Below are 23,410 nucleotides of genomic sequence, written 5' to 3' on the forward strand. Positions count from 1 at the left end.
TAACATACCTGTGGGCAGTAGAATCTGCAGTCAAGAAAACCTTTTTCTAGGCCCTTTACCCCGCTACATGGTTATAGGTTTGGTTGATCACGCCTCTAATACGGGCAGCTTACATAAAAACCCATTTAATTTTCAACACTTCAATGCAGAGTATGTAGCTCTCTGTCAGGACGGACGTCAGGTCCCTGCTAAGGCTTTCCAACCACAATTTAATAACAACATATCTGTGCAAGAATTTTACAATCTATTCCTGGCTACCGGGAGGCATCTAAAATATCTCTCTTTACCTATTGACAGAAATGATTTTGCAGAGGGTTACGCATTGTATGCTTTCAATTTATCACCTGATGATGACACCTCAGGAAATCTGTCGGTGGTGTCCCAAGATAACCTCAGGCTGGAAATGCGTTTCTGTACACCTTTAGCCTGTACAGTTAGCATGATTGTTTATGCATGCTCTGATTCAATCTTGGAAGTGAATGCCCGAAGACAAGTCTTAGTGGATTATTATTAAGGATCGTTGAGCAAAGACATGAATACCTAAGAGCTGGAAGGGCTCATGACCCGCTTGATTGGAAAACAATTTTGTGGAGTGTGGGCTTGTGATGAATTACCTATTGAGAAATGGCCGGAGCGGCCTGCCATGTTTATTGTCAATACCCGTCCTAAACACATGCCGGGTGAACATTGGCTAGCTGTGACATTAGAAGACGAAGGAGGAAGAAAAATCTCAACTTTTTTTGATTCCTACGGCTTTCCCCCCGGTTTTTCACATTTCCCCAAAACTATTAAAGAGTTTTTGACCAAAAATGGATCAAAGATATACTACAGCATCAAACAAGTGCAAGATAACCTTTCCACTACATGTGGTCAACACTGTGTATTCTACCTATGCCAAAGAGCCCGGGGAGTTTCTTTTGAAGATGTTATGTCTCTTTATAATGATGATTTAAGAAGTAATGATAACGTTGTAGCTTGTTTTGTTAGAAAATATCAAAAGTGTTCAAATATGTGTCCTTTAAGACCGTGTAATCAAGGCATATGCTCACGTCAAATGTTTCAAGAATGCCACAAATGTTAAATGGCTTAATTTTTCAAATAAAATATATTGAATTTAATCATAGTCATTCTGGTTCTGGTGTGTCAAAGCTGGAAAGGAAGGCTCGAACATGAGGATCAGACGTTTTGAGTGCGATCCATTCATGCTCCCACATCACATTCACTTTTAACCCGTAAGTAGCCTGTAAAGATTCCAATTTGTCTTGAAACTCTTGGTACATTTCCCCAAAGTCTTTTGGATTAGGACACACATGGCCTGGGGCACAAAGCAAGATTTACAACCGTGGAAGAAACAACCGTTGTACTCAAACACGGTCTCAACACCGTCAATCTGTGTGTATCCATCTACATAAGGCCCAAACGCCTTCTCACCCCTATTCAAAGCATGTTGAAGAAAAATATCTTTATCCTGGGCCATGTACTCCAACCATTGAATGGACCCACAAGAGTATGACTTGAATTGGCGTCGGTAGTTGTCAGGCGAGGGGATATCTATAGATGCTGTAGGTAGAAAGTGTGTACGATAGGTTTTCATGCATGCCGATGCAATAGTTGTACAACTCCAGGGGTCAATGACGGCATCTTTGATTACCTCTTCTGAATCTGAGGCATCCGAATCTGAGGCATCCGTCACGAAGTATAACCACATCATTGTCACAGTATGATTCCATCTCTTTATGGAAATCAAAGGTGCTATGTCTAACTGTCTCATACCACGTCATGAATCTCTCTCGCTCTTTGGGAGACATTTGATCACACCCGTACATTTCGGGGCTGGGATAAGATCCGATATAATGTAGATTCTCCTCAGATGTGAAGAAATGGGGGAACCAACCTTTCACAGAGTTTTCAAAACCCAAGGCCTCAGGCATTTGAGCCAATCGATGGGTAAGAAACTTAAACTGTCAATGTATCTCTGGTGAAGGCGGGGTCTACAAAACACAAGATTTTACTATCTTGAGCTATGACACTGGGTGCAACGCCTTGCTGTATCAAGGGGTTCAAAAGAAGGTAGGAGTCATAGGCTCTAGAATTGTGCACTATAAACGTGAAGTTTCTGTACTGGGGTTTTCTAAGTGTTTTAGAAAGAGGAGTGCACAATTGGGCCCCTCTGCCGACCACTTATCACCCTTGAAAGTCAGGGTAGATACAAAAATAGGCAAATGAACCCCTGATTGCTGATTAGTCTCAAAATCATAAAAAACATATTTCTCTGAATGTTCATCTTCAGCCAAGGGCTGAATATAACACTCGTGTGGCACTTCTTGAACCACTTCAGCGTCTCTGCTTTTCAAAGGTCCTTTACAGATTGGGCAATATATGATTCCACACACATGAGGTTTAGGGCTGTGTATTTTAAGGTTGTAATTGCAATGGCATTTTGGACATTTCTTGTTTATGTCACAACTGCTTACAGATTTACAGGCCTTGGGGTGCCATGTTTAAATTGTGTGTTTTTCGTAACAGTAGGCCGAACGACATGTGCGGTGACAATCCGCACAGGGTGTTAGGTTTAAGGGCTACATCGGACATGTTTCATCCAGACATACTGAACAGTTATAAAGGCATGAGTGCCCCCCCTTTCGGGTGTAGCCTGTATGACAGGCTGGACACACATATGGTGCGCCTAAAAACGCTGTGATGTTGGTAATAGCATAATAATGGTCGTTTTGCACATAAAAGTACAGAATCTGAGGATGAGGTTGTTGGTTGTTTTGGAATTTCAAGAAAGCCGCGTTAACTCTACTGTGGTACAAAACCACAATCTTGATGTTCAGTCAGTTTTCAAATTTGACTATGTCGGAGAATACCACCGCATCCTGTATACCTAGACCCACGGCCGTTTGGAGCTCTCTAGCCTTGTGTAACGCCGCTAGATCCGTACATCCAGGGTTGAGTAAATGTGCTAGGCCTATTGCTAAGCATAGCTTATTACCAGGATTGTGAACGTTTATGAGATATGCCCTTTTATTGCTTATGATTTCTGATTGCATTAGACTATCTAGTTTCCTTCTATGCCCCCCACCACCCAGAGGTTGACGTATTATTTGCACTACAAGCTCGAGGGTCCTATCAGCTATGACGGATAAATTTGACTGAACAAGTCGTTCCAGCAGGCTATAAATTGTTCAAGATCTGCTTCGCCATTGGGTAAAATAAGAGATACAGTGTTTTGCATGCTATCTCCACAAATTTCCAACTGTAAGACATCACAAGGTTTGCCATAATCTCTTGCCCTGTCTAACAGTTCGTTCAGAGTATCCAATTTCATCACATAAAACACCGCATAGTCAAGATTCTGATTCAGCCATGTGAAATTGAAAAACTGTCGAATCTCTGTATTGCTGAATTTATTTCGGTACACAACCCGGACACTTCTATCGAGACCATCTCCCTCCCGATTTATTAGGCAATTTTTCCAATTCCTCAAAAACATCGTATTGCGTTTCAGACTCTTCGGACATGGGAGTTAATGGCGGGGTCTGTGTGGGGTCCTGTGTAGAAGATCTTATGCTCTCATTCATCTGGTTAATTAACGATATGAGTGTGTCAGGGATCTGGGATAACAGGTTTTCATCGGTCGGAATTATGTCTGTTACCCCAGTCTCATTCATCTGGTTAATTATATCTTGGAGTTCGTGCGGTATCTGGGATAACAGGGTTCCAACTGTCTCAATTATGTCTGTTGGCTCAGCCATTTGGGTAATTAATGATGTGTGTTCTTGTGGTATTCTGGAAGGATACATGTTACATATAGGTTTTTAGCGCCTGTATTTGCGTTTTTTAATCGGTTTGTTGTTTAACAAACGTGGCATTGATCGATGCCAGGATAGATCCTGACTGTATTGCTGCTCGAGTAAAGCCACCATTCGTTTGTGGAGCAAAACCTTTCTGGATTTTAGAGCCCTGGCAAAGGCTGTGAGAAACCTAGCGTGTTCTATTTCAGGTTTGGGTGTTTCTACAAAAGAATTGGATGAATCAAGAAAAGAATTGGATGAATCAAGAAGGTTGGCCGCTTCACATAACATCAAGTTGTCTACCTCTGAAATGTCATTTAAAACTTTGAAATCATGAAATACATAAAAATAGTAAGTGGGGTTATGGTGGTGATTTTCCCCTTACACTGTAAATAGCTATGGGTGTCTAGAACAGAGTTCCCCAAACTCGTGTGCATGAACAGATCAGCTGAAAAACTCCTTGCCGAAGGCCAAAACAAACAAAAACGCCAAAATATTTCCTCATAATATATGCACGAACGGTTCTGAACTGTTTCAGATGGGCAAACATCACAAGCTTGTAAGCTGAGTTTGAGTAAGACTACCATTTTGCATTTAGAACGGCTGGTTTTATTATAGCTAATAAATAACCAAAACATTGATGGATCATTAGATCAAATAAATTCATGCCTCTCATCTTTTTTTTTCTTCTTTTTTTTCTTCTTTTTTTTCTTGGAGAAAAATCAGTATACATATAAGAAGTATACAAACAGACAATGATAACATATGCTAAGGGGTACAACAAATGACAGATTATACAAAGACCTTAAAAGATGCACATATTGATTGTTTTAACAGCTTTCTTATTAGAAGAATGTAGAATGGTCTTAATGTACTGCTCGAATTTCTTATAGAAAACACAGAAGCGTGGTTTTTTATTAGTGAATTTACATTTATGAATATGACATTTTGCCATTAGCACAATTCAATTTACAAGGTAAAATAGTTTTTCTTTATCTTTATTATGGTTAAGGAAACCGAGCAGCACATTCTCCCATAAAAAACAAAAGTCATCAAGAATATTAACAATTATAAAACTGTGAATATCTTTCCATAATTGTTTTACATGTAGACAATGCCAAAATAAATGTGAAACTGTTTCTGGATGCTCAACACAAAAAGTACAATCAATGTTAATGTCTTTTTTAAGTTTCTTCAGGTAATGATTCGCAGGGTAATACTTATGGATCATTCTGAAAGAGACCTCTTTGACCTTGTTAACAAGCAAGTATTTGTGTGGTAATAACCAGACTTTTTTCCAACAGATATTAGTGACCAATGTATTCCAGTAACTTGTGACATAAGGAATGGATACAGTATCCCTTTGAAATAAAGCACGTACAGACCTATTGTTCTGAGGGAGCAAGGAGAAACATATTTTCCCTATTGGAGAGTCAACTGGATTAAGCGAGGGTAGGTCAAGAAGGTGAGGTCTGGCTACACCTCTAAATAACATGAGAGTTCCAGATGGAATAGCATCAAAGACTATGGTGAACTCTCTAGGTGTTACAGGGATATTGTAACAAGATAAAAATTCCTCATAATTAAGTAACAATCCTTCTGCATTAAAAAAGTTGACTCACCAGTAGGATATGATAATTGAACCAGTTCTTTAAAAATAAAGACTTGTTTCTATACAAAATGTCCTTATTGTTCCAAATGAAATACCTATTCGGGAACAATTATGTTTATATATTAACGACCACGCTAAGAATACTTGTCTATGAAAAGCAGATCATTTTGCAGGAATCTTATCAATGTTATAGTTACAAAGTAACATCTGCCCATGCAAGCGTCATCACACTCCCTCATCTGATTGGTCGAGTAGACGGGCCTTCTGACTTTGTAGCTGTGGTACCCATTAACGACCCTGCAATTCCTTTAACTAATCCTTGACTCCATGTAATGTGCCAAAGGAAAAACGGCACCTACTGAAGGCAGATTTTGGGCCCAGTTTTCACCCTTTCTTTTTATACTGTAGCTCAGTGGTTATCCTTCTCGCTTCGCCTCTTCCTCTCTGGTGTGACTCACACATTTCAGTAAAAAAAGAAATCCTCTTTTTATTTATTAAATGTTTTATTTATTTTATTAACAAATCAATACAGGAAGTACATGTGGGAACACAAGTATATATAAATAATATACAACGGACAATTGGGCTAGGTGTCACGTTCTGACCATAGTTCTTTTGTGTTTTCTTTGTTTTAGTGTTGGTCAGGACATGAGCTGGGTGGGCATTCTATGTTGTGTGTCTAGTTTGTCCATTTCTATGTATGGCCTGATATGGTTCTCAATCAGAGGCAGGTGTTAGTCATTGTCTCTGATTGGGAACCATATTTAGGTAGCTTGTTTTGTGTTGGGGATTGTGGGTGGTTGTCTTCTGTCTTTGTGTTCATTGCACCAGATAGGACTGTTCCGGTTTTGCCACATTTGTTATTTTGTATTTGTATAGTGTTCATGTTATCGTCTTGTTATTAAAACATGTTGAACACGGACTACGCTGCGTCTTGGTCCGATCCCTGCTACACCTCCTCTTCAGACGAAGAGGAGGAAGGCTGCCGTTACAGAACCACCCACCAAAACCGGACCAAGCAGCGTGGTAACGGGCAGCAGCGGCAGCAGCAGCGATGTCAGGATTCTTGGTATTGGGAGGACGAGTTGGACGGAAAAGGACCCTGGGCAGAGCCAGGGGAATATTGCCGCCCCAAAGCTGAGCTGGAGGCAGCGAAAGCGGAGAGGCGGCGTTATGAGGAGCTAGCTCGGCAGCGTGAGCAGGATCTGGGTTATACTACTTGGGAGGAAATAGACAGGTGGTCGGTCGACCCAGGGAGAGTGCCGGAGCCTGCCTGGGATTCGCTGGAGCAGTGCGAGGAGGGATACCGGTGAATGAGGTTAGCACGATGGCGCGGTAGGAAGCCCGAGAGGAAACCCCAAAAATGTATTGGGGGGCGGCACACGGGGAGTGTAGCTGGGTCAAGGAGGAGACTTGAGCCAGCTCCCCGTGCTTACCGTGAGGAGCCGAGGATGGAACCGGAGCCAGTCGGGGTGGAGTTGGAGGTGAGCAGTAGGAGTGAAGTAGAGACTGTGAAGGATCCAATGAGGAAATTGGAGGAGAGAGTTATGAGGGAGGTGCTGTGTTGGTGTTTGAGGCACGACATCCGCCCGACGGAGCGTGTGGGGGACTTGATGTCACCTGAGTCAGCTCTCCATACTCGTCCTGAGGTGTGTGCTAGCCGTTTGGTGAAGACTGTGCCAGCACTACGCACCAGGCCTCCTGTGCGCCTCCCTAGCCCTGCACGTCCTGTGCCAGCTCAGCGCACCAGCTCTCTTGTGACAGCCCCACGCACCAGCTCTCCTGTGGCAGCCCCTCGCACCAGCCCAGTACCACCAGTGCCTACACCACGCACCAGGCTTCCTATGCGTCTTCAGAGCCCTGTTCCTCCTCCTCGCACTCGCCCAGTGGTGCGTGTTCCCTGCCCAGTACCACCAGTGTCAACACCACGCACCAGAATTCCTGTGCGTCTCCAGAGCCCTGTACGCACTGTTCCTTCTCCCTGCACTCGCCTTGAGGTGCGTGCCCTCAGCCCGGTACCACCAGTGCCGGTACCACGCACCAGGCTTATAGTGCGCCTCGAGAGTCCAGTGTGCCCTGTTCCTGCTCCCCGCACTAGCCCAGTGGTGCGTGTCCACAGCCCGGTACCACCAGTTCCGGCACCATGCACCAAGCCTCCTGTGCGTCTCCAGAGCCCTGTACGCACTGTTCCTTCTCCCCGCACTCGCCCTGAGGTGCGTGCCCTCAGCCCGGTACCACCAGTGCCGGTACCACGCACCAGGCTTATAGTACGCCTCGAGAGTTCAGTGTGCCCTGTTCCTGCTCCCCGCACTCGCCCAGTGGTGCGTGTCTCCAGTCCGATACCACCAGTTCCGGCACCACGCACCAGGCCTACTGTGCGCCTCAGCAGGCCAGAGTCTGCCGTCTGCCCAGCGCCGCCTGAGCTGCCCGTCTGCCCAGCGCCGCCCATCTGCCCAGCGCCGCCTGCGCCGCCCGTCTGCCCAGCGCCGCCTGCGCCGCCCGTCTGCCCAGTGCCACCTGCGCCGCCCGTCTGCCCAGCGCCGTCTGAGCCGCCCGTCTGCCCAGCGCCGTCTGAGCCGCCCGTCTGCCCAGCGCCGTCTGAGCCGCCCGTCTGCCCAGCGCCGTCTGAGCCGCCCGTCTGTCAGGAGCCGCCAGAGCCGTCCGCCAGTCAGGAGCCGCCAGAGCCGCCCGCCAGTCAGGAGCCGCCAGAGCCGCCCGCCAGTCAGGAGCCGCCAGAGCCGCCCGCCAGTCAGGAGCTGCCCTGCAGTCATGAGCTGCCCTCCAGTCATGAGCCGCCCGCCAGTCAGGAGCCGCCAGAGCCGCCCACCAGTCAGGAGCTGCCCTGCAGTCATGAGCTGCCCTGCAGTCATGAGCTGCCCTCCAGTCATGAGCTGCCCTCCAGTCCTGAGCTACCTCTCAGTCCTGAGCTACCTCTCAGTCCTGAGCTACCCCTCAGTCATGAGCTACCCCTCAGTCATGAGCTACCCCTCAGTCATGAGCTACCCCTCAGTCATGAGCTACCTCTCAGTCATGAGCTGCCCTTCAGTCCGGAGGAGTTTCCTCAGTCATGAGGCGCCCCTCAGTCCAGAGGCGTTCCTCAGTCCAGTGGGGCCCTTTGTTAGGGTTCCTAGGCCAAGGTCGGCGGCGAGGGTCGCCACTCAAAGGACGCAAAGGAGGTGGACAAAGACAATGGTGGAGTGGGGTCCACGTCCAGCGGGGTCCACGTCCAGCGCCAGAGCCGCCACCGCGGACAGATGCCCACCCAGACCCTCCCCTATAGGTTTAGGTTGTGCGGTCAGAGTCCGCACCTTGGGGGGGGGGGGGGGGGGGGGGGGGGTACTGTCACGTTCTGACCATAGTTCTTTTGTGTTTTCTTTGTTTTAGTGTTGGTCAGGACGTGAGCTGGGTGGGCATTCTATGTTGTGTGTCTAGTTTGTCCATTTCTATGTATGGCCTGATATGGTTCTCAATCAGAGGCAGGTGTTAGTCATTGTCTCTGATTGGGAACCATATTTAGGTAGCTTGTTTTGTGTTGGGGTTTGTGGGTGGTTGTCTTCTGTCTTTGTGTTCATTGCACCAGATAGGACTGTTCCGGTTTTGCCACATTTGTTATTTTGTATTTGTATAGTGTTCACGTTATCGTCTTGTTATTAAAACATGTTGAACACGGAATACGCTGCATCTTGGTCCGATCCCTGTTACACCTCCTCTTCAGACGAAGAGGAGGAAGGCTGCCGTTACACTAGGGGGTACAATATCACATTACACAAGGACCTTAAGGGACAAACATACTTTTCAGTTAATTACTGTAGCTCCCGCCTTGGGCCAATCAGTGTAATTTTGTAAATGGCAAGACGCATCATTCACCCAAGCTTCGTCAAAATCGGGCCAGTGCTGTCTGAGATGTCGTGTGTGACGAACGGACAGACAGATGGACGGATGGAGACCAAGGAACTTGACGCTTTTCACCCTTTCCACTGCGACCCCGTTGATGTGGATGGGGGCGTGCTCTCTCTGCTATCTTCTGAAGTCCACAAGAGGTTATTTTCCTGGCACCACTCCGCCAGAGCCCTCACCTCCCTGTAGGCTGTCTCGTCGTTGTTGGTAATCAGTCCTACCAGTGTTGTGTCGTCTGCAAACTTGATGATTGAGTTGGAGACGTGCATTGCCAAGCAGTCATGGGTGAACAGGGAGTACAGGAGGGGGCTGAGCATGCAACCTTGTGGGGCCCCCATGTTGAGGATCAGCGTAGCGGAGGTGTTGTTGCCTACCTTCACCACCTGGGGTCGGCCCGTCAGGAAGTACAGGACCCAGTTGCACAGGGCGGGGTTGAGACCCAGGGCCCCAAGCTTTGTGATCAGCTTGGAGGGCATTATGTTGTTGAACACTGAGCTGGAGTCGATGAACAGCATTACATAGGTGTTCCTCTTGTGCAGTGCGATGGCGATTGCTTCGTCCGTGGGTATGCAAATTGTAGTGGATCTAGGGTGTCGTGTAAGGTGGAGGTGATATGATCATTATCTACTCCCCGGAGTCGGATGAACTCGTGGATACCATTTGTATGTCTCTGTGTGCAGTTTGAAGGAAGTTGCTAGCTTGGGCTAGTGCAACTGCTAACTAGCGTTAGTGCAATGACTGGAAGTCTATGGGTATCTACTAGCATGACATTAGATCCCCATAGACTACTAGTTAGCATTGGCTCACAAAACTACCTCTAACTTCCTTCCTACTGGACACAGAGACATAAAAATGTTATCCACGAAGTATCCCTTTAACTAGCCTCTCAAAGCACTTCATGGTGACAGAAGTGAGAGCTACGGGGCAATAGTCATTTAGTTCAGTTACCTTCACTTTCTTGGGTACAGGAACAATGGGGGACATCTTGAAGCAAGTGGGGACAACAGACTGGGATAGGGAAAGTGACGACCCATCATTAAATAAAATAAAATTTTAGTGTTCACATAGACATGGTTAGCAGATGCTATTGCGAGTGTAGTGAAATGCTTATGCTTCTAGATCCGACAGCACAGCAGTATCTAACAAGTAATATCTAACAATTCCACAACAAAACCTAATATCTAACAAATTCCACAGCAAAATCTAATACACACAATCTAGTAAAGGAATTGGAAAATTCTTGGATGAGCAGTGACAGAGCGGCTAAGATGCAATAGATAGTAAAGGATACAGTATACTGTACAGTATAAACATATGAGATGAGTAATGTGAGATATGTAAACATTCTTAAAGTGGCATTATTAAAGTGACTAGTGTTCCATTTATTAAAGTGGCCAATGATATCACGTCTGTAGGTAGGCAGCTGCCTCCCTGTTCTAGTAGTGGCTGTTTACACTACTAGAACACTACTACTGGTCACATTAGATGTCGAGAGTCTATATACCAGCATTCCCCATGTGGGGGGGCTGGCAGCACTAGCACACTATTTGGGAGACAGAGATACTAATGAATATCCACCAACAAACTTCATTCTAGAGCTGGCTGAATATGTTTTGACGTACAACTATTTCAGGTTTGATGATGAATACTATCTCCAAACGAATGGAACATCGATGGGCTCTACATTTGCTCCGAGCTATGCTAACCTCTATATGGGTCTTTTTGAAGAACGTTTTGTTAATAATGAAAACGAGAATCTATTTTTGAATAAAGTCCTTAAGTGGTATCGATATATTGACGCCATTTTTTGTATATTGGTAGGAACTGAAGAAGAACTGTCAGATTTTATGGCACTACTCAATGACATTGACCCTAATCTCAAATTCACTATTGAACGTGACACTCAACGTGTTCATTATCTCGATATGTGGATTGAGAAATCAAATGGAACCTTGTTTACAACTCTGTATAGAAAAGAAACGGACAGAAATACTCTATTACAGGGTGACAGCTTCCACCCTGAGCCATTAAAAAGAGGACTTCCAAGAAGCCAATTTTTTAGACTGCGCCGTATATGCCACTCCACAGATGATTATCTAGAAAAAGCAGCGGAGATGCGCATGAGGTTTCTAAAAAGAGGCTATTCGTCACAATATGTGGATGAAGCTCATAATTTGGCATTGGAAAAAACACGAGATGAACTGCTACAAAAAAGACCCGCTAAAGCTACAGAACACTCCGTAATGTTCACAACTACATATACTTTGAATTCGCGAAAAGTGGGAGATGTGGTCAAGAAACACTGGCATATTTTATCATCGGACCCAGCTTTGCCGGCTGAATTTAAATATCCACCACGTATTGTGTATAGGAGAGGTCGCAATTTACGCGATAAATTGGTTCATGCCAACTGCCAGCCACTTAAGAAAATTAGCCAAGCTCTTTTACGCTCTCTACCAAATGGTAGCTATAAATGCAGAGGATGCGCACAGTGCAACAATATGATGAAGTGTGAATATTTCTGTCACCCACACACAGGTAAACGGTTCCAAATAAATGACATTATTACGTGTTCCACCACCCATGTTATTTACATTATTAAATGTCCATGTGGGCTCTGTTATGTCGGTAAAACCACCCGCTCTCTCAAACAGAGAATTAGTGAACATAAAAGTTCAATCAGGAGAAACGACAGGGATTATCCAGTCGCTGTACATTTCAATGACCTGAAGCATGACATTTCCACCTTTAGATTTTGTGGCATAGAGAAAGTTAAGATATCAGACAGGGGAGGAGATATTAATAATACTCTGAGTAAAAGAGAATGTTTTGGGATTTTCACCCTCCAGACATTATTTCCAAAATGACTTAATGATGAAATGCCCATGTATGTTATGCTGTGAATTGGAACATGAAATGTGTGTCTCTTGTAGATTATTCTGACGTTTTTCATATGATGTACCCAATGACTAATGAAAACTTGCTATGTCCTCATTGAGATTATACAGAAGTGTTCAATACGCCTTATTTATACACTTTTGTAATATTTATGAAATGCATATTGTTATATTTGGTAGCACTTATTTGTTTTTTCCTTTGCCTCCAACCCCCTTCGATATGTAGAACGGATGTGGGTGGGGCCAGGTCTACATAAGGGTGCAACTTTCAAAAAATCCCCAAATCTCTGACGAAGGCCGTGTGGCCGATACGTAAAGCTTATTAAATATCGGTGATACTATCAAGAGCAGTGTGCGGTTTCCTTTTTCCTTCATCTTGTTCAATTGTTGCCATGCACCTGCAAATAAGATTGCTCAGATGTGCGAGTGCCGTTTTGAATTTTAGTAGTGGCTGTTTAACAATCTGATGGCCTTGAGATAGAAGCTGTTTATCAATCTCTCTGTCCCAGCTTTGATGCACCTGTACTGACCTTGCCTTTTGGATGGAAGCGGGGTGAACAGGCAGTGGCTCGGGTGGTTATTGTCCTTGATGATCTTTTTGCCTTCCTGTGACATCGGTGTTGTAGGTGTCCTGGAGGGCAGGTAGTTTGCCTCTGGTGATGCGTTGTGCAGACTGCACCACCCTCTGGAGAGCCCTGCGGTTGTGGGCGGTGTAGTTGTCGTACCAGGCAGTGATACAGCCCGACAGGATGCTCTCAATTGTGCACCTGTAAAAGTCAGTGAGGGTTTTTGGTGACAAGCCACATTTTTTCAGCCTCCTGTGGTTGAAGAGGTGTTGTTGCGCTCTCTTCACCACACTGTGTGTGTGCGTGGACCATTTCAGTTTGTCTGTGATATGTACACTGAGGAACTTAAAACTTTCCACCTTCTCCACTGCTCTCCCGTTGATGTGGGTAGGGGGGTGCTCCCTTTGCTGTTTCCTGAAGTCCACGATCTTTGTTTTGCTGTCATTGACTGAGAGGTTATTTTCCTGACATCACACTCCAAGGGCCCTCACCTCCTCCCTGTAGGCTGCCTCGCCGTTGTTGGTAGTGTTGTCTGTAAACTTGATGATTGAGTTGGAGACGTGCATTGCCACGCAGTCGTGGGTGAACAGGGAGTACAGGAGGGGGCTGAGAACGCACCCTTGTGGGGCCCCAGTGTTGTGGATCAGCATAGTGGAGGTGTTGTTGCCTACCTTCACCACCTGGGGTCGGCCCATCAGGAAGTCCAGGACCCAGTTGCACAGGGCAGCGTCGAGACCCAGGGTCTCAAGCTTAATGATGAGATTGGAGGGTACTATGGTGTTGAATGCTGAGCTGTAGTCAATGAACAGCATACATCAGTATTCCTCTTGGGGCGGTAAGCAAATTGGAGTGAGTCTAGTGTGACAGGCAGGGGGGAGGTGATATGATCCTTGACTAGTCTCCTAAAGGACTTCATGATGACAGAAGTGACTGCTCCGGGGCTATAGTCATTTAGTTCAGTTACCTTCGCTTTCTTGGGAACAGGAACAATGGTGGCCATCTTGAAGCACGTGGGGACAGCAGACTGGGATAGGGATTGATTGAATATGTCCGTAAACACACCAGCCAGCTGGTCTGCGCATGCTCTGAGGACGCGGCTAGGGATGCCGTCTGGGCCGGCAGCAAGGGTTAACACGTTTAAATGTTTTACTCACGTCGGCCATGGAGAAGATGAGACCACAGTCTTTGTTAGCGGACCACGTCGGTGGCACTGTATTGTTCTCAAAGCGCCTAAAGAAGTTGTTTAATTTGTCTGGAAGCAAGACGTCGACGTCCGCGACGGGGCTGGTTTTCTTTTTGTAATCCATGATTGTCTGTAGACCCTACCACATACGTCTCGTGTTTGAGCCATTGAATTGCGACTCCACTTTCTCTCTATACTGAAGCTTTGCTTGTTTGATTGCCTTACAGAGGGAATAACTACACTGTTTGTTTTCGGCCATGTTTCTAGTCACCTTGCCATGATTAACTGCGGTGGTACGTGCTTTCAGTTTTGCGTGAAAACTGCCATCAATCCACGGTTTCTGGTTAGGGAAGGTTTTAATAGTCACAGTGGGTACAACATCTCCTATTTACTTCCTTATAAACTCGCTCACAGAGTCAGCGTATACTGTACGTCAATGTTATTGTCTGAGGCTTCCCGGAACATATCCCAGTCCACGTGATTGAAGCAATCTTGAAGCGTGGAATCCGATTGGTCAGACCAACATTGGATAGACCTAAGCACGGGCGCGTCCTGTTTTAGGTTCTGCCTATAGGAGGGGAGCAACAAGATGGAGTCATGGTCGGGTTTGCCGAAAGGAGGGCGGGGGAGGGCCTTGTATGCATCGCGGAAGTTAGAGTAGCAATGGTCGAGCGTGTTTCTTGCTTGTGTACTGCAATCGATATGCTGATAGAATTGAGGTAGCCTTGTTCTCAAATTAGCTTTGTTAAAATCCCCAGCTGCAATAAATGCAGCCTCAGGATATATGGTTTCCAGTTTGCATAAAGTCCAGTGAAATTCCTTGATGGCCGTCTTGGTATCCGTTTGCGGGGGGATATACACGGTTGTGACGATAACCGAGGAGAGTTCTCTTGGGAGATAATACGGTCGGCATTTGATTGTGAGGAATTCTAGGTCAGGTGAACAAAAGGACTTGAGTTATTGTATGTTGTTACAATTACCCCATGAGTCGTTAATCATGAAACATACACCCCCGCCCTTCTTCTTCCCGGAGAGATGTTTATTCTTGTGGGCACGATGCACTGAAAATCCCAATGGCTGTACAGACTCCGACAGCATATCCCCAGCTAGCCATGTTTCCGTGAAACAAAGTATGTTACAATCCGGGATATCTCTTTGGAAACCAACTCTTGCCCTGATTTCGTCGACTTTGTCAACCAGGGACTGGGCATTAGTGAGTAATATACTCGGAAGCGGTGGGTGGTGTGCGCGCATCTGAAGCCTCATTAGAAGACCGCTCGGCACCCTCTCCTCCGGCGGCGTTGTTTTGGGTCAGCCTCTGGAATCAGTTCAAATGCCCTGGGAGGTGCAGATAAAGGATCCGCTTTGGGAAAGTCGTATTCCTGGTCGTAGTGCTGGTTGTGCTGGTAAGTTGACGTTTCTCTGATATCCAATAGTTCTTCCCGGCTGTATGTAGTAACACTTAAGGTTTTCTGGGCTAACAATGTAAGAAATAATATATTTTAAAAAACAAAATACTGCACAGTTTCCGAAGGACTAGAAATGAAGCTGCCATCTCTATCGGCGCCATCTTGCTAATCATTCAGGGCAGGTGGGGGTTAATATGCTTAAATGTCTTACATATCCACAAGGAAAGGTTTTGTTCTCCAAGTAGGTCAAATGGAGTCATCTTCTGTTATCTGTCGTCAAGATCAATGTTTTGTGGCTAATGATAGCAAACTACATACAACATGCATGCATTGTTATCTCCCTTCAGGTTTTGGTTCTGTTGCCTCTGTTGTGTTCACTTGACAGTGGTAACCCTTAATGTCTATGGTGGTAATGCTGTCTCACTACACAGGGGCAGCGAAAACACTCATAAGTCAACATGAAGCAGCAGCCCCATTGAGAAATGATTCCTATGTACTTCTTATAACAGTCCCCGATGATAGTCCCTTGCTATTGAACTGCTCACACTCTCCTTCCCTACTCTACCATATCCAATTGAACTCTCTGAGGACAGATTTAGCAAAGCTGCAACTACCGACAATCATTGTGAATAGAGAAGGTTGTGAGACATACCAGCTATGAGCCCTTTCTATTTTAGGGGAGCTCAAGTTAAGAATAGAACACCTGGGGCTCTGGAATGTTATCAGACAACACAAATGACTTGATTACCGTTACAACCTATTGTTGTCAATGTACTTGCTTCCATCTTCCATTGTAGGAGGCAGAAGGTTAAGATTTGGTTACAGTATTGGGTACATAATGTTTTGACTAAGAAACACATGCATAATAACAAATGTGAGTATAGTGCAGCATCTAGGTTCATGTGACCCTCTCCATTTTGACTGTTAGCACGATGACTATCGGGATTTTTGGCACTTGGGACCATCAGTACAACACTACTGAGCAAGCACTCACAGACAAGATCAAAAACAGCCCTAGTTATCCATTCACTAAGAGATCTATCGTTTACTCCTCTAATTTCTATTTCACTGCTTTTTTTTTTCATATTTTTTTTTCAGATGTTCCATTACAGCTGGTTTGCTGGTAATGATAATATGATACGATTTGTTACAGTATTTGTTCTTGAATACCTGCATGAAAACATCTGGAAAGGTTCACTGCTACTAATCTGAAATTGAGTGTCTCTCTCTTTTGTCAGGATAATAGCCATGAGAATGTCCTACATTCTGCTATTTCTCTCTTTTGAATACTGATTGAAAATTGAACATTGAACATGTTTAGTTTTCCTTTTGTGAGAGTGTATAAATCTCATACCATTAACTCCTAGCCATTTCATCAGTCATTCTCCCTCAGACTGACCATGAGGGAAATGAGAACCAGGTGTGTGGGAAAACAAGACAAATGGAAAATGAAAAATGGATCGGCGATGGCTAGAAGACCGGCGATGTCGACCGCCGAGCACCGCCCGAACAAGGATATGCATCGACTTCGGAAGAAGTCGTGACAGTACCCCCCCCCCCCCCTGAAGCGTGGCTCCAGCAGCGCGTCGACACCGGCCTTGGGGACGACCCGGAGGACGAGGCGCAAGGCGATCCAGAGGACGAGGCGCAGGGCGATCCGGATGGAGACGGTGGAACTCTCGCAGCAGGGAAGGATCCAACACGTCCTCCACCGGAACCCAGCATCTCCCCTCCGGACCATACCCCTCCCAGTTCACGAGGTACTGAAGGCCCCTCGCCCGACGTCTCGAATCTAGTATGGAACGAACGGAGTACGCCAGGGCCCCCTCGATGTCCAGAAGGGGTGGAGGAACTTCCCGCACCTCAGACTCCTGGAGCGGGCCAGCCACCACCGGCCTGAGGAGAGACACATGGAACGAGGGGTTAATGCGATAATCGGGGGGAAGCTGTAACCTGTAACATACCTCGTTCACTCTCCTCAGGACTTTAAATGGCCTCACAAACCGCGGACCCAGCTTCCGACAGGGCAGGTGGAGGGGCAGGTTTCGGGTCGAGAGCCAGACCCTGTCCCCGGTGTGATCACCAACTTTCTGGCGCAGTACGACACGCTGAAGGTGGACATGGGTGGCGTCTGGGCCATCTCTGCCCAGGGTACGAACGCTGCCCACTCCCCCGGCCGGTCCTGGCAATAAGACCTCAGAAACCTACCCACATCCTGGTTAACTCTCTCCACCTGCCCGTTACTCTTGGGGTGAAAACCTGAGGTAAGGCTGACCGAGACCCCCAGACGTTCCATGAACGCCTTCCAGACCCTCGACGTGAACTGGGGACCCCGATCAGACACTATATCCTCAACACTATATCCTCAGGCACCCCGTAGTGCCGGAAGACGTGAGTAAACAGGCCTCCGCAGTCTGTAGGGCCGTAGGGAGACCGGGCAAAGGGAGGAGACCACAGGACTTAGATAAACGATCCACAACGACCAGGATCGTGGTGTTACCCTGTGAAGGTGGAAGATCGGTTATGAAATCCACCGACAGGTGTGACCACGGCTGTTGTGGAACAGGTAAGGGTTAAAACTTACAACTGGGCAGGTGCCTAGGAGCCTTACACTGGGTGCACACCGAGCAGGAGTAAACATAAACCCTCACATCCTTAGCCAAAGTGGGCTACCAGTACTTCCCGCTCAGACAGCGCATCCGACTGATGCCTGGATGACCAGAGGAGGGTGACGTGTGGGCCCAATAGATCAGCCATTCACGGACAGCAGACGGAAGGTACAGATGCCCAGCGGGACACTGGAGGCGAGCGGGCTCTGTACACAACGCCCGCTCAATGTCCACGTCCAGTTCCCACACTCCCGGCGCCACCAGGCAGGAGAACGGGAGTGGGATCCATGGGCCGCTCCTCTGTGTCATACAGCCGGGACAGTGCGTCTGCCTTCACGTTTTGGGAACCTGGTCTGTAAGAAAGGATGAAAACAAAACGGGTGAAAAATATGGCCCACCTTGCCTGACGAGGGTTCAGTCTCCTCGCCGCCCGGATGATCTCCAGATTGCGGTGGTCAGTCCAGATGAGAAAAGGGTGTTTAGCCCCCTCAAGCCAATGTCTCCACGCCTTCAAAGCCTTGACGACAGCCAACAACTCCCGGTCCCCCACGTCATAGTTTCGCTCCGCCGGGCTGAGCTTCCTCGAGAAGAAGGCACAGGGGCGGAGCTTCGGTGGCGTACCTGAGCGCTGAGAGAGCACAGCTCCTATCCCAGCCTCGGACGCGTCCTCCTCCTAACTATACCTCACCGTGATCTAATTCAGACCCCGATAGTCGATACACGGGCGCAGACCTCCCTCCTTCTTCTTCACAAAAAATTAACTCAAGGAGGCGGGTGAAGTGGAGGACCGAATGTACCCCTGACGCAGGGATTCGGAGACATATGTTTCCATAGCCTCTGTCTCCGCCTGTGAGAGGGGATACACGTGACTCCTGGGAAGTGCAGCGCCTACCAGGAGATCTATAGCACAATCACCCAGTCGATGAGGTGGTAATTGAGTCGTCTTCTTTTTGGAGAAGGTGAAAACCAAATCGGCATATTCAGGGAGAATGCGCACGGTGGAGACCTGGTCTGGACTCTCCACCGTAGTAGCACCAACGGAAACCCCTAAACACTTACGTGAGCACTCTCGCGACCACCCCGTGAGAGCCCTCTGTGGCCAAGAAACAGTGGGGTTATGACAAGCTAACCAGGGTAGGCCCTAGCACCACGGGAAACGCAGGAGAGTCAATAATGAAGAGACTAATTATCTCCGTATGACCCCCCTGCGTCACCATGCCCAAAGGAGCGGTGACCACCCTAATCAACCCTGACCCTAATGGTCGACTATCTAAGGCGTGAACGGGGAAGGGCACATCCACGGGAACGATGGGGATACCTAAACTATGGGCAAATGATCTGTCAATGAAATTCCCAGCCGCACCTGAATCGACGAGCGCCTTATGCTGGGAATGCGGGGAAAACTCAGGAAAAGTAACTAACAAAAACATGTGTGCAACAGAGGGCTCTGGGTAAGAATGGTGCCTTCTCACCTGGGGTGATGCCAGAGCGCCCTGCCTGCTGCCTTGAACCCTAGAGGAACCAACACGGCACCGACCAGCAGTGTGACCTTTGTCTACAATTTTTTTCTGAGGTCTTGGCTGATTTCTTTTGATTTTCCCATGATGTCAAGCAAAGAGGCACTGAGTTTGAAGGTAGGCCTTGAAATACATCCACAGGTACACCTCCAGTTGACTCAAAAGATGTCAATTAGCCTAACAGAAGCTTCTAAAGCCATTACATTATTTTCTGGAATTTCCAAGCTGTTTAAAGGCACAGTCAACTTAGTGTTTGTGAACTTCTGGAATTGTGATACAGTGAATTATAAGTGAAATAATCTGTTTGTAAACAATTGTTGGAAAAATTACTTGTGTCATGCACAAAGTAGATGTCCTTACCGACTTGCCAAAACTATAGTTTGTTAACAAGAAATTTGTGGAGTGGTTGAAAAACAAGTTTTAATGACTCCAACTTAAGTGTATGTAAACTTCCGACTTCAACTGTACATATGCATGATTACACAGAAGATTGATGAGGTGCTACATACTGTTATTCTTTTATCGTCAATGGGGCATTGTGATCCTTTATTCATCCTCATTTTATTCATTATTCCTTTATTTATCCTTTGTCTCTGGGTGAAGGTCAGTCATGGACATATGATGCTGAGATAATCAAAGCAAAAGTGAAGAGATGGATGAATGGATGTCCAGAAAACAGACTGGTTTGTCTGCTATATCTCAGGCTAATGAATGTTTATGACATCATTTCAGGACAGGGATTGCTGATGTATAAGCTGATGCTGAATGGATACAAGAGAGCAAGCTCAGTGGCTTCTCAGAGAAATATGAGGCATCATTGCTGAGTGTAATGACTATTGGGTAAATCCATTTAAAAAAAATATTTAATAATGAAGCAAATCTGAGTTTACATGTTTTTAGATAATTGACATTTAAAGTAAAAAAAAAAAAAAAATATGTATTCCGATTTTTTTCCTCAAGAAAAATAGTTTGATAACCTTGTTTGTAAGCTTTTAAATTATGTCAAATCTCAACCGTTGATCTCTTCTGGTGATGAAGACATGGACGTCTCATGGTATGGTGGGATATGCAAAATAGGTCAACTTTGAGGACCTTTACCTACTGAATGTTTTGGCATCCAGATCCAAACACTCCCTTTCTGAGCCCTTCTACCATGGGCAAACAGTCACTTTCTGAGCCCTTCTACCAATGGGCAAACAGTCACTTTCTGAGCCCTCCTACCATGGGCAAACAGTCACTTTCCGAGCCCTTCTACCATGGGCAAACAGTCACTTTCTGAGCCCTTCTACCATGGGCAAACAGTCATTTTCTGAGCCCTTCTACCATGGGCAAACAGTCACTTTCTGAGCCCTTCTACCAATGGGCAAACAGTCATTTTCTGAGCCCTTCTACCATGGGCAAACAGTCACTTTCCGAGCCCTTCTACTATGGGCAAACAGTCACTTTCTGAGCCCTTCTAGCATGGGCAAACAGTCACTTTCTGATCCCTTCTACCATGGGCAAACAGTCACTTTCTGAGCCCTTCTAACACGGGCAAACAGTCACTTTCTGAGTCCTTCTACCATGGGCAAACAGTCACGTTCTGAGCCCTTCTAACATGGGCAAACAGACACTTTCTGAGCCCTTCTAACATGGGCAAACAGTCACTTTCTGAGCCCTTCTACCATGGGCAAACAGTCACCTTCTGAGCCCTTCTAGCATGGGCAAACAGTCACTTTCTGAGCCCTTCTACCATGGGAAAACAGTCATTTTCTGAGCCCTTCTACCAATGGGCAAACAGTCACTTTCTGAGCCCTTCTACCATGGGCAAACAGTCACTTTCTGAGCCCTTCTACCATGGGAAAACAGTCACTTCCTGAGCCCTTCTACCAATGGGCAAACAGTCACTTTCTGAGCCCTTCTACCATGGAAAACATGTATCAAATCAAATGTTATTTGTCACATGCGCCGAATACAACAGGTACTTACTTACAACTTCACTTACTGTGAAATGCTTACAAGCCCTTAACCAACAATACAGTTTTAAGAAAATAGAGTTAAGAAAATATTTACTAAATAAATGAAAGTAAAAAATAAAATAAAGTAACACAATAAAATAACATTAATGAGGCTATATACCGGCTATATAGAGGGGTACCGGTACTGAGTCAATGTGCGGGGGTACAGGTTTCATTCAAATCAAAAGGGGTGCTGTCAAAAAGTGACTGAACATGAGGGTTCTGGACTGCTGCTCAATCAATCATATACTGTATTTTAGTAAACATCTGACCACAATGTAGTTGGTTGATAACACTGCTCAATCCTTCCCTTACTCATCCACTTACAGTACTCATCACAGCCAGTGTTATTTTTTCCCCACAGCTGTTGGAACGCTACAATCAAATGTCTTTGCATGTTTTTTTAATGATTGTTTTCTGAATGATCTCTTGAAATCATTAATTTGGTCTTCTACACCCAAGTCTTTATCAAATCATGTTGCCATCCCCAATATTCTGCTTCAACTGTGACTATCTTTCCACGTTGCAACATATACAGTGCCTTGCAAAAGTATTCACCCCCTTGGTGTTTTTCCTATTTCGTTGCATTACAACCAGTAATTTAAATAGATTTTTATTTGGATTTCATGTAATGGACATATACAAAATAGTCCAAATTGGTGAAGTGAAATGAAAAAAATACTTGTTTAAAAAAATTCAAAAGAATTTCAAAACGGAAAAGTGGTGCATGCATATGTATTCACCCCCTTTGCTATGAAGCCCCTAAATAAGGTCTGGTGCAACCAAATACCTTCAGAAGTCACATAATTAGTTAAATAAGGTCCACCTGTGTGCAATCTAAGTGTCACATGATCTGTCACATTATCTCAGTATATGTATATGTATATACACACACCTGTTCTGAAAGGCCCCAGAATCTGTAACACCACTAAGCAAGGGGCACCACCAAGCAAGCGGCACTATGAAGCCCAAGGAGCGTTCCAAACAGGTCAGGGACAAAGTTGTGGAGAAGTACAGATCAGGGTTGGGTTACAAAAACAATTCAGCAACTTTGAACATCCATTATTGGAAATGGAAAGAATATGGCACCACAACAAACCTGCCAAGAGAGGGCCGCCCACCAAAACTCACAGACCAGGCAAGGAGGGCATTAATCAGAGAGGCAACAAAGAGAACCCTGAAGGAGCTGCAAAGCTCCACAGCAGAGATTGGAGTATCTGTCCATAGGACCACTTTAAGCCTGAAGAGTGGCAAGAAAAAAGCCATTGCTTAAAGAAAAAAATAAGCAAACACGTTTGGTGTTCTACAAAAGGCATGTGGGAGACTCCCCAAACATATGGAAGAAGGTACTCATGTCAGATGAGATTACAATTAAGCTTTTGGGCCATCAAGGAAAATGCCTTGTCTGGCGCAAACCCAACACCTCCCATCACCCCGAGAACACCATCCCCGCAGTGAAGCATGGTGTTGTTAGCATCATGTTGTGGGGATGTTTTTCATCGGCAGGGACCGGAAAACTGGTCAGAATTGAAGGAATGATGGATGCCGCTAAATACAGGGAACTTCTTGAGGGAAACCTGTTTCACTCTTCCAGAGATTTGAGATTGGGATGGAGGTTCACCTTCCAGCAGGACAATGACCCTAAGCATACTGCTAAAGCAACACGAGTGGTTTAAGGGGAAACATTTAAATGTCTTGGAATGGCCTAGTCAAAGCCCAGACCTCAATCCAATTGAGAATCTGTGGTATGACTTAAAGATTGCTGTACACCAGCGGAACCCATCCAACTTGAAGGAGCTGGAGCAGTTTTGCCTTGAAGAATGGGCAAAAATCCCAATGGCTAGATGTGCCAAGCTTACAGAGACATGCCCCAAGAGACTTGCAGCTGTAACTGCTGCAAAAGGTGGTTCTACAAAGTATTGACTT

This window comes from Salvelinus namaycush, chromosome 27 (assembly GCF_016432855.1).
Source record: "Salvelinus namaycush isolate Seneca chromosome 27, SaNama_1.0, whole genome shotgun sequence".
In the NCBI taxonomy this organism is placed as follows: Eukaryota; Metazoa; Chordata; class Actinopteri; order Salmoniformes; family Salmonidae; genus Salvelinus; species Salvelinus namaycush.